The sequence below is a fragment of the Cygnus olor genome, chromosome 3 (assembly GCF_009769625.2).
Source record: "Cygnus olor isolate bCygOlo1 chromosome 3, bCygOlo1.pri.v2, whole genome shotgun sequence".
Taxonomy (NCBI): domain Eukaryota; kingdom Metazoa; phylum Chordata; class Aves; order Anseriformes; family Anatidae; genus Cygnus; species Cygnus olor.
Window position 1 is genome coordinate 84,450,929 of NC_049171.1, and position 16,699 is coordinate 84,467,627.

Sequence of the window (16,699 nt, forward strand, 5' to 3'; positions counted from 1 at the left end):
TCAGTGAACCCTAATCTAGCGGTATATCTGGTAGCTACACTGTATTTCATGTTCAGGTTACAAAGGAAGAAGCCTGAAGATAGAGGACCTAGTTGCCTTAAAGATCTTAAGGATGAAAGTTCAACACATGAAGATTTTGTTTTCTAGGATTATTTGAAGATTTTTTAATTCTTTAAAGCTTCAGAGATCCAGTTTTGTATTTGCTCCATGGAGGCAAAAGTTGCTCTCATAAAGGAGAGAAATCATTATTGAGAAAAATGTTTTACTGTTCATTATGCACATTTTTGTTTCTCAAACGTATCAGTCACAATGTACATGAATTTTAGCCGTGGGATTATTTCTGTGATGCAAGGTTACTTTGCATTTTATTTTTGTGTGGTTTGAATCTCTGTCAGCCTTTCACTTGCAAAAAAAGAAGTAGACTCTATTTGTCACACTAGACAAGTGGCCTTTGCTACTGCAGGTGGCTTCTGGGAAATTAGAGGAAATGCTCACCTAGTAGGTATGTTTTGTACTCATTTCTCTTCATTGTTGTCTCAGCCCATTCGTCATGTGTACAGGTCTGAAAGCAAGTTTGGACTCATTACCCAACCCAGACAGTCATACAACTTTTATTTTAGAGAGTTTTCTGATTTTGTGGAAGGTATTGCTTTTTTCTAGCCTAAATCCTAGGGAGTAGCAACCAGCCTCATAGGAATAGTTTACGTAGCATCTTGTAATCAAACTGCTACTGAATGTAACCATCTGTGGAAGATGTGTGTATCAAATCTGGAGTTGGGAACAGTAGGGTGACATGAAAAATGAACTAAGAAAGTCATTCACAGAGTATGTTTGAGTCCATAAATTCTACCTGTTTTACCATTTTGAAGACTATAAATACCATTTTTCTCAAGGTCATTTAAGAGTATAAGATATTGATAAGTTTTACTTCTTTGGTTTTGTCTTCATTTTAGAAAATAAAGATGAAGTGGGTTTTTGGTTTTAATTTTATTTTTCTTTAAACATTTATTTACCAAAATTGTTTGGCAGTCAGGGCTTAAAGCGTGCTCTTCAGAAATATTCCTGTTCCCGGAATTCAGTCAGACTGGAATTCAGTTAAGGGCCAACCAAATTTGTACATATAAATATTCATGAAATGTTCTGTGGCTCGATCACCTGGTTGTAGTGTGGAAATGGCTTAAACACTACTTCACTAAATGCAGCTCAGTCTATGCTTATCAAAAAAAATCTGTCCTTCTTCCTTTCAGTTTTAATGGAAGGGAAGAGGAGGCAGACTGTAGAAATGGAAAAATGATGTTAATGATGCTCCCTAGGCTAGAACTGAACACACAAAGAAGAGTTACCACATACAACAGCTGTTTTTCCTGGCAGTGCCCGACTGTGAGAAAAGCATTACCAAACATGTCTCCCACTTGCTGCACTAGCAATCCCTTTCTGTAGCAGTTCCCAGCTATTGCACTTCTGAGCTTCCACAGCCAGTGGTGCCAGCACACTTGCTCGTCAATGCCTCCCCACTGCTGACAGAATATAAAAGCTCTCTTCAGGCCAGCATCTCCTCTTGTATCTGCTCCTATAAGAACAGAAGCACAGTATACAGCAGTGGTTTGTTGTCTGGAAATCAGAGGCAATGTCACTGTCTCCAAAGAGGATTTTTAAGATGAAATTTGCTAAACATACCGGTGTATTTTGGAGCAACTTCTGTCCACTTCTTGCTGAGAAGAGTGCAGAATGTGTTTTTTCCCATGGGTGATCTATTCATGAGTGGTGGCTGTGGAAACATACTGTTGCTCAACGATCTGGCAGTGCAGGTGTGTGCAGCTCCTAGGTGGAGGAGAGAGGAAGGAGGTGTGTGTGTGTGCTGCATTGTAGAAGAGGCTGTGCAACCCATAGACTGATGTGATATGTGTTCAGTAGCACCTCTTGTTTGCAGCAACGGCTAGCCTATCTAGCTGAGATCGTATCCCTTTGTTTAGGGTTATTCTCTTTCATTGTTAAGGATAAAATTAAAACTTTGTTGACTGCCATTTGTGAGTGGTACTGAAGGAAAACAAGGGAAATTTTTCCTTTATGCGATAGCGCTGTGCATTGTGTGTGTGGTCTCAACAAATTTCCACATAGCAACAGACAAAATGGAGCATCTTTTCTCTGCCTGAGCTATTAAACAGCCATTAGGTAGTTTGTGGCAGCCTGTCGGTAGACACTGTACGGCTTCCTGGGAGCCCTGAAATAATGTCTGAGAACAACACATAAAGGTTTTCTCTTACTGCAGAAATGTTTTCTGAACTTCGAGAAGCTGCAGTCTCTTAAACTCCACCTAGTGCTGTATTCAGCCTTGTCTCTACAGGTAACAGTTGTAGGGAAAAGCTTGCTCAGATTCATTGTTGGTATAGGCAGATATTACTCCATTGTCTTCAGCAGGCTGTGTGATTGTGCCAAGATGAATTTGCCTCTTTGTCTGCAGTCTCCATGAAACATGCTGGTGTTCAGCACATTTTACATTTTTTTCTTACCCATAAGGCTGGAAAGCCTTGGAAGCCAGTAAGTTGGAATTTTTCTCCATTGGGAAAAGAGTTTGGGAACAGTAACACAGATTGACATTATCTTTAGCATGAACTTGTCTATTAGAGCTGTAAGAAAGTAATACAGAAATTCTCAGACATCAAAAAATACAGGTTGAGATCTTGTCCTGCAATCGAGTTAAATTCCACTTGGGTCTGAAGAATGGGCAAGAATCTCTATAATGGGCAACCACATGCAGCTAATAAGTGACTATGCCATGATTTAAGGGAGCTTGTATCTTTCATTTATGTGCTTATAATCTCTCTCTGATATATCAGTGGGTTATCTCTTTGTCATTATTAATGTCCAGACCAATTTTGAACATTTTTAAGCACATCACTCTGTCATGGTATGATATGAACCAGTGAGTTCTTCTAGCTCAATATGTGTCATATAAAAATAGAATTATTTATTTGAATTAAATATGTTGCCATTTCATGTCACCATTTTCTATTGCTCTTGAGTTAGGAGCAAATCCCTCAGAAGACTGGGCAAGAATGATTTCCTCCACAGGAATGTCAAGCATCTTCATGAAAATTGGAAAGGGGCACTTGCTACCCCAAGAAGAGCAAGGAACTCAACTCCAGCCTTGACCAAGTTTGACAGAGCTCAGTTCTGCTATAGGAGGAGGATTTTGCTAAGCTGCAGCAATTACTAGAGCTGTTTTATTTTCTTAAAAGCGTTTCAGCTTTACATTAGTGCTGCATTTTCTGCATCTGATTTCTATGAGGAATGTGTTTTAAACCCTCAGATGAATACCCATTTGCACAAACTCCAGATACTGGTTTATATAGCTCACTATTCAAAAATTACTCCAGTTGCTAGGCAACAGTAGTGGCAATAATTCATGGTAATGCTGTTTAGGAAATAATCATTTTTATACATTTTAATGGCTATGAGAATGTAAGAAAACTGTTTAGAAAAGTGCAAGGCTGTATGAATTTCTTTTTCAGAAATTGTTGCTTATTTTATCTAATAGGCTTTTCTCTTAATGTGCTATCCCAATGTGTTCGTGTTTCCGGAGGCATCCTGGATTTTGAACTAGATGCTCATGCTTATCCAGAGGTGCAGTCTTGTTCGCAAGACAGATGGGTGTGAGTTGAAAGCATAAATGTTATTCTCTGAACTTCTGCTTCTCTCTCAGATGTTTGCAGATTGTCCCATATATTACATGTTGGTATTGTGTTCTTTTTTTTTTTTTTTGGTAGAAAATAAAAGATACTAAGTGTTTGGTATAAGGTTACACGAGAGCCAAAGCCACCAAGCCACCATGTTTTAAGATCTAATATGGTGCTTAAACCTTAGGCTAAAACTTTCTTTCTTTCTGCATGACCTTTGGAAAATCATCTATTTATGTATATATTCACATTGATAAAAATGAGCTAGAAAAAAATCAAGCAGGACTTTGTAAAGAGCATTCAGACTTGGCAGAAAGCATGACTTACATTGTAAGTGTTGCTAGGACTCTGTTACCTTTATTTCAGAGCTAAAGACTCGCACAGATTGTTCTAATGGGATGGAAAATCTGGCTTTATGCTTTTCCCAAGGGTAGACTATTACTGCTTTTAAGTGAAAAGGAGAAAAGGGAAAGTGATGTATTATGGTATTGCGGTATAAAAGATGAGCTGAAAGAGTATGCTTTATGTCAGGTATTTCCTTAAATTGCTAGTTGATTATTGGGGTTAAAACAAAAATGAGGTTTGGATGAATCCAGTAATTCAGATTCTCTTCTTGGTTAAATGGGTGTATCTGTCTGCAGTTTTTTCATCTGTGTGAGGAATTGCATGAGAAAAGAATGGGGTTATCTTTTGTTTATGCATCTTGCCTTTGCATTTATAGCACAAGTTAGAATATTTTTCTCAGATGAAACGTCAGTGAAAACTTTTCGGGAAGAGATAAGGAAAGCTAAAAACCGCTTCACAATAAATTTAAACAAAACTGAACACAGCACCTGGAATTAACTGATCAATAGCACAGATGCTGTACTTTTCAAACACTACCTGTATCTCTGTCATTGCTTCATCTATTATACTTAAAAAAAAAAAAAAAAAAAAAAAAAAGATGGACTGGGGGCTCTTACACAGATGCCAACTGGGAGAAAGTGCATGTGTAAGAATAGACCAAGAGTTTAACTGATGTGAAGACAACATGATTGAAAGAGAGGCCATGATGGCAAGTAAACTACAGTAGTGGTAATTTTCCTGCACTCTCTTTCATCCCTGCATAAATCAGGAATACCTCCATTGTCATCAGTGGAATTGCAGCACTATAAAAATGGTACTGTCACAGAATCAGACACAGTATGTTTTTTTACAGCAGTGAAAGACTCTGACAGGGCTTCCCGTATGCCTGCTACTAAGCATATAGTAGCATGATCGGTCTGACTCTGGGATTATCCTCATCAGTAGTTGCTGCTACTAACACTCAGAAGATGGAACATCACAAGGGATGGCTCTGCTAGTGCTGTCCTGGGAGGGTTTCTCTGCAGAGCAATTTGAACAGCTGCTGAGGAAAGAATTGGCAGTAACACCCAATCAATGAAAGAGTATTCTATGTAAGGAAAATGGTACGCTGCTTGGTGGAGTTCTTGTTTCCAGGAAGACTCTTGTACAATAACTAGTATGAGTACTGGAGATTTTATCCTTAGCTACAGGTTTGTACTAAGTCTTAGTTTAGTGGGATTCATACAATTGAGTCTGCTTGGTAAGTGTAAGAAGTTAATGCCAAAATTGAACTATATGCTCAAAGGGGAATCTGTTTATTGGTGACTTCACTCAAGCCTAAACCTAAAATCACATTATTATTATTTTTTGAGTGATTCCAGTTACTTAGGCTTTCCACTGCTGCATTGTTATTTTCTGTTGCTTGCTTTTGCTTCTCCTCAATGAGAACATGGTGCAAAAGCCACAGAAAGCCTCAGAAAATAAAATCTTGTGCAGCCTTTGGAATCTGCAATCTTTCTGTGTTAATTTAATATATTAGAAGTGGGTGAAGAACTGTTTTGCTGGTTTACTTCTATAAATGTGAGAGCAGATAAATGGGGAATAGAAAGGGAAAATGAGGACATGAGTGACAGCTGAAACAGAGCCCCAGGACTGGGAAATGGTCCAAAATGAATGGGAGAGCTCCAAGAGAGACTGGGAGATAAGGCATAGAGGAGGCAACAATCCACAGAGAACTGGGAAGCAAAGGAGAAAATGAAATGAGCCCATTCAAATAAAGGAATAAGCCTAAGAAATACCCCCAAGTGATCCGGTTGTAGGAGAGCTGTCAATTGAGATTTATTTGAATGTGAAATATTTCCTAATTAGCTATCAAAACCATGAGCTGCTCAGGAACAAAGGAAGTTTTCCATGATGTTGGCAGCCAGGTCGCATGGGCCAGAGCCTTGGCTAGCAGGCACTTAAGCCCCTGGAGCTTTGCCATATTATACCAGCTGAGGACCTGGCCTTAGGTGCACACTCTTTGACACTCGCCAGAGTGCTCTGGCAACTTGGAAGAGCGATGCAGTTGCTAGCGAGAGGTGAGCACAGAAACACTGTCAGCACGGATATAATGAGGATTTGGAGCATCTGGCAATTACTTTCACCTTTGGGGGTTTTCTGTAGCTGACACTTTTGCTAGGTTGAATATCTGTCAATTTTCTTCTTTATTCCAGGGAACTATAGATGGAATCAGGGATGCACAGTCTGTGAATTAGTAAAACTTTTTACATTTTATTAGAGTAATTTAATCTGCAACTTAGGAGCAGGAGGGTAACAGATTTTGCATGCTCCAGCAATCACTGTTGTAATGTTCATCAGCAATGCAGTTTATTGTAGGACGGTTTGTACAGCTGATAGTGCAGATTTGAGCTTTTTTATTTTTTATTTATTTTTTACAGTGGTGTGTTTCATCACGAAGTTAGTTAGAGGTAGTAGACAAAATCCTCAAGGAAAGCTTCAGTGGAGCACAAAGCCACAGCATGCCATTCCCCAGCTTTGGGTTTTCAATTCAGTTCTGCCAGACTGGCAGCACATTAATTATTGGAGCAAGGGTGTCTGCATGTGTGTGGGGAGGATGCAGGTGAGTGTGTTGCTTTCACTGAGCCCGATCCCATTACCCCAGTTTTACAGCAGACCTCAGCTGACGTGGCTCCACTCTGCACAGATGTTCACGTGGGAAGAATCAGTCCTCGTGAGCTAGCTCTTCTAATGCTCTTTCAGCCACTCGATGAATTACTTCTTTACAGATACTATAATAAGGAAATAATGATGGACTGCAAAATGAAATGAGAAGGGAAGTGCTTTTGGTTTATAGGAAGATTTAATAGCAAATACTAATTGCATTTAAATAGCCATTCCTATCATCAGCAGATAGCTGTATCAGGGAAGGACACCACGTTGGTCCAGGGCCAGCACAGCCACGACTGGTAATGAACAAGCAATCCGGTAGCATGCAGTTATTGTTGAATTATAACTTGACTGGGACCCAAACAGGCAGTTGTGGTGATTTCATGTACAAATGAATCTATACTTAATTCATTAAAATGCCATTTTGAACCTTAATATTGCTTCAGTAAGGGTATCCAGCAGTTTATTCCCACCTGTTCCATGACTAGTTCAGGCTCAATTGAACACTAATACATTTTCTCCCATGGAAATGTGGTGGTAATTCATTTCATGTATAATTGAACAATTTTTAAATAGTCATATTCTTGGAATAATGAGATCTTTTGCAATGCAGCAAATTAGCAAAAAGCATGTGGTAATTTTTATTAGCCTTAGTTCACATTTTTGGTTATATCCAGTTCCTTGAACAGTTACGTGCAAATATTATCTGTGAAGCTAACTTTCATTTCCCTGCTGATCCTTCTTTCCCTGCACAAAACTGATGTGACTTGGGGCAAGAAAGCACACACATGCGACTGCAGACTACCAAAGAAAATTGCTTTTCTTTGCATAGTACCAGACCCTATAATACCTCATTCAGGTTTGAGCACCTCATTGCTAAGAAGATGTTACAGGCTGCAGAGAATTTAAAAGAGAAGCAAGAGGAATTGTGAAAGGTCTGAGGTGAGAGGGTTGCTTACCTGGAAGAACACCATAACAGAAATGAAGCTTCATAGCTTGCAAGGAAGCTCCTTTCTGACAGGGGAGATGACAACTGCTCTGTAGTATTTCAAGGATGCAGGTACACACAGGAGGAGAGAATTGCTCTGGTGAGACGACGTGGCAGAATGATTATCCTTCAGTAATGAGACAGAGGGATGTAAGCTTGAAAGCATGCTAACAGTGCTTCCTGTTAGTCAATGGAATAACTTCACAAGAATCAAACTTTTCATTGCTAGAATAAGCCTGTTTGCACATGGCAGGCAGTTGTATAAATAAATAAATATTAAAGAATGTTTTAGTTTGTCTCCTAGAATCTCCTGCTTTTAGGAGTCTGAAAACTAGCAGTCAGCTGGATTGTTACACTTGCATGACATCCAGAAACTTTCAGTGATTTCTTTCTCAAGACTCATCCCTAGTGACATGGGACATCCAGACCATTTAACTCAGTTAACTGCTTTTCTTCCTTTGTCATTTAGTTACACTTTTTGTTAAGGTCTCTTTGTCTTTGAAATGCATAATCAAGTTCTCACAATGCTTGATCCAAAACTCAGTGTAAGTCAATGGAAGTCTTTTTATTGGGCTTTGACTTAAGCCCAGAGATTAGAAAACATGCTTATATCTAATTAGATGAGATAATCCTCAAATCCTTGCTAAGGGGTATTGTATACAGTAGTTCATGTTCAGAATTCAATGATTAACAGCTTACTTTTTGAGAGAAGCAGTATGGGGTTAAGTGTTACCTAGTCATGGGATTGTCTGGGATTGCAAGGGATGAGCTTGATGGTGTGAATCAGTGAATGTGAAAAGTGGAAATGTACAATCATCTGATGACTTCCTGCAAATGGGTCTGTGACCATGAATTTTGAGCTCAAGCAGGTTATATGGGAACTTGCCTCATAAATAGGAATGTGTGACTCTTGAAGTGGCACAGACAGGACTATATGATTTTCCTTTTCAAAGTCAGAAATGTATATAAATCACATTTGTGAACTCACAAAATCTTGTTTTACATTCTCTGGGCAAATCGTTGAACAATGTTTCTTCAGACTGTTACTTTTCTCTGACTCTATTTCACCAATATGAAACTTAACTGAACCCCCTCAATGGAGTGACAGGCCCATTTTGAAGAGCTTTGAAGAGAATTTTGTGTTCGTAAATGCTGAACATTTCAGCCAGTTTTCATACTGCTTCAGGAGCATTTGAATGACATTGCAGCTGATGTTTTTTTCCCTACAAACTTTTATTGAAGTTGTTATTTTCATAACACGTTGGAGAGGAAAGCGACGAAGACAATCCTCTCGCTGCCCTTCAGTTACCAACTAGCTTCTGCTGGATGATCAAAGTTTTCTGGATGGTGCTTGCCTCCAGGCCTGTACACAGTGAACAGATGTGAAGTGAATTTTTTAAAATATGCATTGACTTTTCAGAGTTGAGCAGGCTGGTGAGAACTAACTTCTGAAATATTAAAATGAGCTCCCTCTCCTGCTGCAGAACCAAACTTGTTAGATTATTTTAATTTTTAAAATTTTTGTTTATTTATAAATGCCATCAGATGACATGTTTTCCAGCAATATGTGATAACACTTAATAAAAGTAATTTCAGACAGCAGGAACTGTTTTAGATGTATTTTGTCCTATCTATCACATCAGCAAAATTGTTCTATCTGTCATATTTTAAATTATGGGTTATTTTTTAGGGGGCTTGAGTTACTAAATTGTTTCTCTTTCTATTCCTAAGTTTTTGCTCTTGGGAAGAAAAAAAGCTTTACTCATTTTGAAAATCAATGATAAAATGTACATCAGTACTGTCAGAAATATCAGCCCTTCTGCCTTCCTTTGATTTCTGGTTCTGCAGAGCAGAGAGCTGGGTTAGCAGAATTGTGACAGCGACTATTTTGGGTACTGTTCCAAAAGTGGGACCTGTGGAGATGCAGTCTTCAATCTCTGTAGAACAAAAGGAGAAATTGGGAGCTGAAGTAGATGTGAAGGGATTCTGGGGCTCAGAATTGAAAGAATAATGTGTTCACAGAATCACAGAATGGCTGAGGTAAGGAAGGGAACTCTGGATGTCATCTGGTCCAACCCTCTGCTCAAGCAGGGACACCTAGAGCAGATTGCCCAGGGCCATGTCCATGTGGCTTTTGAAGATCTCGAAGGAGGGAGGTTCTCTGGGCAACCTGAGCCAGGGCTCTGTCGCTCTCTGCAGGAGTGGGTGCTCTCACTGAGGTCTCTGCCCTGCTCTTGGAGCTTGCGGCCCCGCTGGGTGTGCTGCCTGCCTTCTGCAGCAGCTCGAGGGGACAGGGGTCTCCTGTAGCTCCTGTGTCGACTGTGCCAGTCCCTCAGGGCAGCTCAGGCTGCAGTAGGCACCTGTGCTGCTCATCTTGGAGACAGCTGGAGAGCAAATGAGGGGAGCCACTTACAACGAGAACTACTAAAAGCACCTCATCACCTCTCTGCCAGTAGGACCTGAAGCTCCCTGAAGCAGTCTTATATAAGGACTGGACAAAATTTTCATTTCTGCCTCCAGATATAAACAGGGTAAGAGAATCCTTTGTGCTCCTAGACCACATTTCCGCCCTGTTGCAAACAAGGTTTTCACAGGCTCCCTGTGATGTGCTTTGAAGTTACACACCTGTGCAAGAGGACAAGAATTAGATGCTGTATCCAGATCTGCTACCCAGTTTGCATATACTGCATGGGGAAAAAATGTTTCCAAAGGTATAGTGTTACAGAAATAACTGCACTTCTGCAGAAAGACAGACTGTGCCAGGAGCTCTGGGTACTCAGTCAGACCACACTCACATGCATCTCCTGACTCCTGCTCACCTTTTATGTATGGGCACTTCTGGAGTGGTGGAAGATAGTTGTCCATGTACAAAAGGGAACTGAGGGTAACTGTGCTGTAGTTGCTCTCTCTGTGTGTGTATACACACACACAGAGAGAACTGTGTATATATATATATATATATATATACAGAATATAAAATAAGCCTGTTAAACTGGTAACAGATTTTCTTTTCTCTTGTTAGGTGACTTCTGCCATTTTAGATGTGTTGTGTAATGGTATTTTAATTCGTGGCTTTTGCTGGTCTTGAGCTACATTTGGTTGCAGTGCTTTATGGGTTCGTTCACCAGAAATAATTTGTGTGTGTGTCAGACAAACTTCAGGTAGGTCACACAACCAGTGGAGTCCTCAGTGTCCATTCGCAGGTGTCATAAGAGTTCCCCTAATGTTCCTCTCAGCACAGCAAGCCCCATGGCAATGAGGGTGCTGTTTGGGGAAAGGCTACTGCTGCTGTGAATCTGAATGCGGTGCTTTGGGTCTCTCTCCTGTACACACTCCCCAGGGCTGTCACCTGTGTTCCCAGCAGGGTCAAGACTTGTCCAGCTAGGGCCACGATGTTTCTGCAGTGCTGTGGAAGAACTTCCCTGGTTTCTCCTGGTATCAAATACTTCTGTTAGGTGTACTGTGAAAATTGAAATGGATTTTTTTGTCCTCCCAAGAAAATTCATAGTTTAGCTTAAACTTTTCTACCATTTTTTTTTCCATAGAGCAGTAAGACAATGAAAATACATTTTTAATTCCATTGGCCAGGTCCCATCCATCAGTGGTGCTTCTCTATAGGGTGATGCCTGATTCTTTTAAGGAATCTCAGCTACACACTAATAACTGTTTAGATGCCTGATCAGAGAGCAAACTGTCCTGTTGCTAAACAAGTCCCCCTAGCCAAAGACCAGAGAACAACGGGTAATTGGAGAGAGCAGCAACAAAACAGCACACCTTTCAATAGGAAATGTTTAGCTGAATGAAGAGCGTTGCAGGCTGTGTGTGAAATTATAGTAAGGTAATATTCAATATAACAGTGTGGATATGTGAGAATCATTTTGACTAGCGATATCACATTTAAGCACTAAACGGTTATTTTATCTGTCTATATTGAAAGTTGCTCTAAGTTCAGAGCACAAATAAGTTTCTTAATAATTTTATGGTCCATACAGATATAAACCCAGTAACTGTTACACTTCATGACAAGTATTCCCAGTGTGTTGCTTTACATTAATTCATCTCACAGGAATATAAAAATCCAGAATTTTCCTATTAATATCTAATTCTGTAATCCATATTAAATCTAATGAATTATGTATTCTTCTCTGTATATTAATTGTGCTAGTAACTGGAGCTTCATATCAGTTCCCTTCTAAGACTGTACAATTTGGAAATACAGTTCTATTGTGCCAGAAGCAAACTAATACTATTTACCAGTGATTATTATCTTAATAAAAAGGGACTGAGTTAACTGACCTTACAGTTGATATCCTGCCTGTATCACTTTTCACAGTGTTTTGCAATACCTGAATGCAAGAGTAGGTTCTCCTTGGTTAACCTCATAATATGCAATAGGAATATGTATGGTGCTTTTTCCTTCCAGCTCCTTTTCCATAATAAATGAACATCTCTCTGCCCTGTGGTCTGAATATGTTCATATTGAGATGTTTCTTGCAGTTAAATCTGCAAACCTTTGTGTATTTAACTAGAGAACAGTATTTTGGGAGATCTAGAAAGATGGGCAGAGAGCAACAAGTCTTCACGCCCCTTGCTTTTCAGGTTCCAAGAAAGGGAGTACTGAGGAATGATTGCTCCTTTTGTCCATAGTATGAAGAAAAAATCTCTACCACTGTTTAGGAAAAGGGTCCAGCTTCTTGCAGATAAGAGACTACCTGCTTATCATCTCAAGGTCAGGACTAGATCAGTGTTGAGAACTTTCTCAGCATGCCGTTCTCTGGCATTATCCAATTCTTGAATTGCATAAGTAGAGAGCAACGATGGAGGTGTTTGAGTGGTTGAATTAGCGACATATTTTGTTTTTTAAGTCATTAGTATGAATTTTGATCATCTCTATCTTCAACTCATTCAGAGTCCAGGAAGCACAGGACATGATTATTGGTATTGTTGGGTGAACCTCATAATCTTCAGAAAAGAAACTCCAGCACAGTTAGATTACAGGGAATGAGATAGCATCTAAATGTGATCTTATGCTGCTTCTCAAATCTTTGTCATTGCTCTCAATCTGTTTGTATTAGTTATTAAATATAGAACTTTTATATCCCGTAATACTCTTAATTTATACAAGCTTTATAGAATGTGGATTGTTTACATTTTCCTACCCTTTCCTACCTACATCTTATCGTCCTTAAACCTTTGTACTCATTAAAAAGTGAATATTATGAAATATCCTTTTTTCTTTATCTCCAATTTATTTCAGAAGTAATTCTTGTTTATCATATAATTCTATGTAATTCTAGCATAAAATTCTAGCAAATAATTATGAAGCACTCATTGTCACTGCTGCAGCATCTGTAGTCCATGATTGTCCAGAGTGTGTACTGTGGATGCAGCTCCTCAAACACTTTCATAATCTCAAGAAGAATAGAAGTAAAGGAAGCAGACACAAGCCACATTTCTGGTTCTGGGCCATTCCAGGGGGCCACCATCCCATGTGAAACCTTCTGGAGGCTTAACTGGCAGCAGGTACCCCAGGATGCCTCTTGGGCCACTTTGCGAGAGACAGCGCACAGTCCTGTGACCCTGTCTCTAACATGTCCCATCTACTGTCTGCAGTCACATCCTTGGCAATCCACTATGCTGGACTTGTAGGAGACCCACAGGAAATAGTGTCTTGACTGCTGTCTCATGACTGTGCTCTTAAACGTTCTCTGTTATCATATATATGATATATATGACACTCTGTCTTATGGTGGAGAAGGTCTAGAGATGTGTGAAGCTCTCACCCTTTTATGTTTTCTTTTATATTTGCTAGATCTGGATTGGAATGAGGTGTACTGCTGTGCTAATTGATTAAATGGCATCTATCATAACATAAGGAGATCAAATAGAAATTTTTTCTCTCCTGTGTTACAGTTTAAAGCTCTCAATTCTGCTCAGATCATTAGCGTATAATTTTCAGATGAGCTAGCCAGAAGGTCCCTAAATAAAAATTAGTAGAAAAGATTAGCTAGGAAAGCTAGACTGGTAATGAGCTGTTGCACTATGGTAATGTGTTAGGTTTATAGTTCATATCTAGCCCTAATCAGTGATAAGTGCAAGTTGTCAGCATTTGATAGCTAATTGGTGTTTCTTGGAATTGCAACAAAAACATTGAAATTAATATAAAGCTTTTCTTTATGTATGATAAGTTAAGAGTTAATTATAAATGCCTGGGTCAAATACACCTCTTAGCTAAACTATATGCAAATGTGTTGCACTGAGGGAGTATTTGTGGGTTGACAAATTTCTTTGGTCCCTTTTGCGTCATAATTTACCATTTTTGGAAACTGATACAGTAGCAGCTTTGAAAACAGGGACCTTAAAACCATTTGCTATGTATTTAATGTGTCATACATCATATGAAACAACAACAACAAAAACAAAAAACTAAACCTGGCCTACTGGAAAATGTTAACAATACCATAGTGACTTGAACTCTCATAACAGCCCATTTGTTATTGATTGTATTTACTCCACATTCATCTGAGAACTGCTATCTTCCCAGAGAATTAATTGGACATAAAATTGTAATATGGATCTGAAAAATTATAAAGCAGGAATAATCTAAGCCACAGGACATGAAGAACTTAAAAGCCTGGCTAACTTGACATCTGTGAGCTGAGATTTTTGTCATTGCAGAGCTATAATTAGGTGGCTCTAATCACTCTCATAATGCTAATATGGGGAACGTCCTTTCTGTCCTCAGTAGCTGGTGGTGGGAAACTTCTCTGCACTATGCTGTGTTTCAGAACTGTGGAGTCTGACCAGCTCGAAGAGCGGGACTAGCTCTGGCATACATACTGCAAGAGATTTTTAGCCACTTTCTAAGACGCTGAAGGATACATCATCACGTCTCTTTCCAGTCATCCCAGTAGATCTTTTAGTTGGCCATTCAATTGACCATTTCCACTCAGATTTAACATGGGGACAGGCCTTCAGACATTTGAAGCCTCCTCAAGGCTCCTGGGCCTGGGCGAGGGAGGGGGCAGAAGCAGGTGCCCGCTCTGGCTGAGCCAGGAAGGCATGAGGCTGCAGCCCTGCACTGCTCTGTGCTGCTCTACATGTGTGCTGGCTCACACAGGGCAGCAGGGGGAGGAGGAGAAACTGATGAGACGAGCTGAGTGGGATGCAGCAAGGTGAGGTGATAGGAAGCATGGAGAAGAGGGGACAGCAGAAGAGTAGGAAATGGAGGAACATAGGTCGCAAACCCACAGGAAACCAGTCTTCATTAATTCCTCTATTCATAGAACAATTCGTTTCATTTATTCAGATCCTTACCATTCAAAGTGCAGTTAGATGAATATATTTTCCTGCTGAGTAAAATCCATACAGTCAGCAGACAAGCCCCTCTCTAAATGATTTGCTCATCAGCGTGTATGGAGGATGGAGAGAAGAGAGGAGCTGAAATGAGTTCACTGCTAGATTGTCTGAATTAAATGATCAATTTTTGCTATTGTGATAGCTGCAGAGGTTAACACTGAAATGTTAAGAAAGTCCTGCTACGACATATATTCAGTACTAGCATTCACGTGTTGGAGGGACATATCCTGAAGGTGTGAGTGAGTTTAAACTCACTTTAGAGTAAGTACAGACACCAGATATAATCTTCTTGAAGGGGAGCCTTGATAGTTCTTGGCTGTTCCAAGAAGTGGAATTGTGGAATAGCCACTTGTGCATTTAAATTAAGCACTCCTCCATGACAGCCCCGGATACAACCCTCGCCGTCTCTTTTGTGCATAATGATACCTAATGTCTGATTTTCTAGGTGAAAGAACAGTGGTAAATGTCATCTGTCTAGACTTGAGTAAATAACTGAATTGGAGCCCCATGAGGAATTATTTCTTAAGCAGAAGAAGACAGGGAGCTGTAAGATGCATCTGATAGTGAAGACTGATGAGGCAGCAGTTGTTTGCATTGAAGTGGGAGCTATCAGAGTAGAGGAAAGGCCACCAGGGAAGATCCTCAAGGATCAGTTTTGGGAGAGATTTTATTTCATGTTATTATCAGCAGCCTTGACACACAAAGCAGGAGCATGCTAATCACAGTGGCTGGTTGCACAAAGCGAAGAGCCATCGTCTGTACAAAGGAAGAACATCAGCTGGGAGCAGCTGCAGGACCTTGAGGGCTAGAGTAATAGAAATGGCATTAATGGCCTGTGCAAGGGCTTGCTCTGACAGACTGCTAACAATTTCTACTGAAATCTGGGAGCTCATCAGCTAGACAGAGGAGTGGGGGTGTCTGTGCTGATTTAGGCATGTCGGTTAATGACCACGGGTGTCCACAGGCAATGCAACACTGAGAAGGTAATGAAGTCTGCAGACACATGAGGAATGGCAATAGAAAAATATTAATGCCCCTGTGCATAAATATTAGGACTAGCAATTCCTCTCCTGGTTAAAGTTCTGGTCACCTACATGGATGAAGAATGAATTCAGTCTGAAAGAAGTACAAGAAAGGCTGGTGAGGGGACCAGGATTGTCAGGGTGTGTAGTGATAGGACAAAGAGTAATGGCTTTAAACTAAAAGATGGTGGGTTTGGATTAGATATAAGGAAGAAACCCTTCACTCAGAGGGTGGTGAGGCCCTGGCACAGGGTGCCCAGAGAAGCTGTGGATGCCCCATCCCTGGAAGTGCCCAAGGCCAGGCTGGATGGGGCTTTGGGCAACCTGGTCTGGTGGGAGGTATCCCTGCCCATGGCAGGGGGCTGGATCCAGCTAATCTTTAAGGTCCCTTCCAACCCAAACCATTCTGTGATTCTTGTGAGAGAAGACTAAATTAATTTGCTTCTATACCCAAATAGGGTGAGGCAACAGAGAGAGGGTGAGCAGCAATGTGTTGCCTGTTAATGCAGCAGGAGTATTCCCATTACTGGGGAGTGAGAGCAATGGAAACCAAAGGGTCGTGCTGGAACATGAATAAACAGATTTGATGGCTTCTAGCATGCTGCTCTGAAATGGCAGTGGTTGTGGGCAGTGCTAGGAAGCCCAAATGTTTTCAGTAT

At 40.3% G+C, this 16,699-nt stretch overlaps 1 protein-coding gene across 2 annotated transcripts in view; it reads left to right on the forward strand.

Annotated features, from left to right (window-relative positions):
- KIF26B (kinesin family member 26B) overlaps positions 1-16,699 on the forward strand; it is a 295,268-nt gene that overhangs the window by 240,301 nt on the left and 38,268 nt on the right. The gene's annotated exons all lie outside the window — the stretch shown is intronic.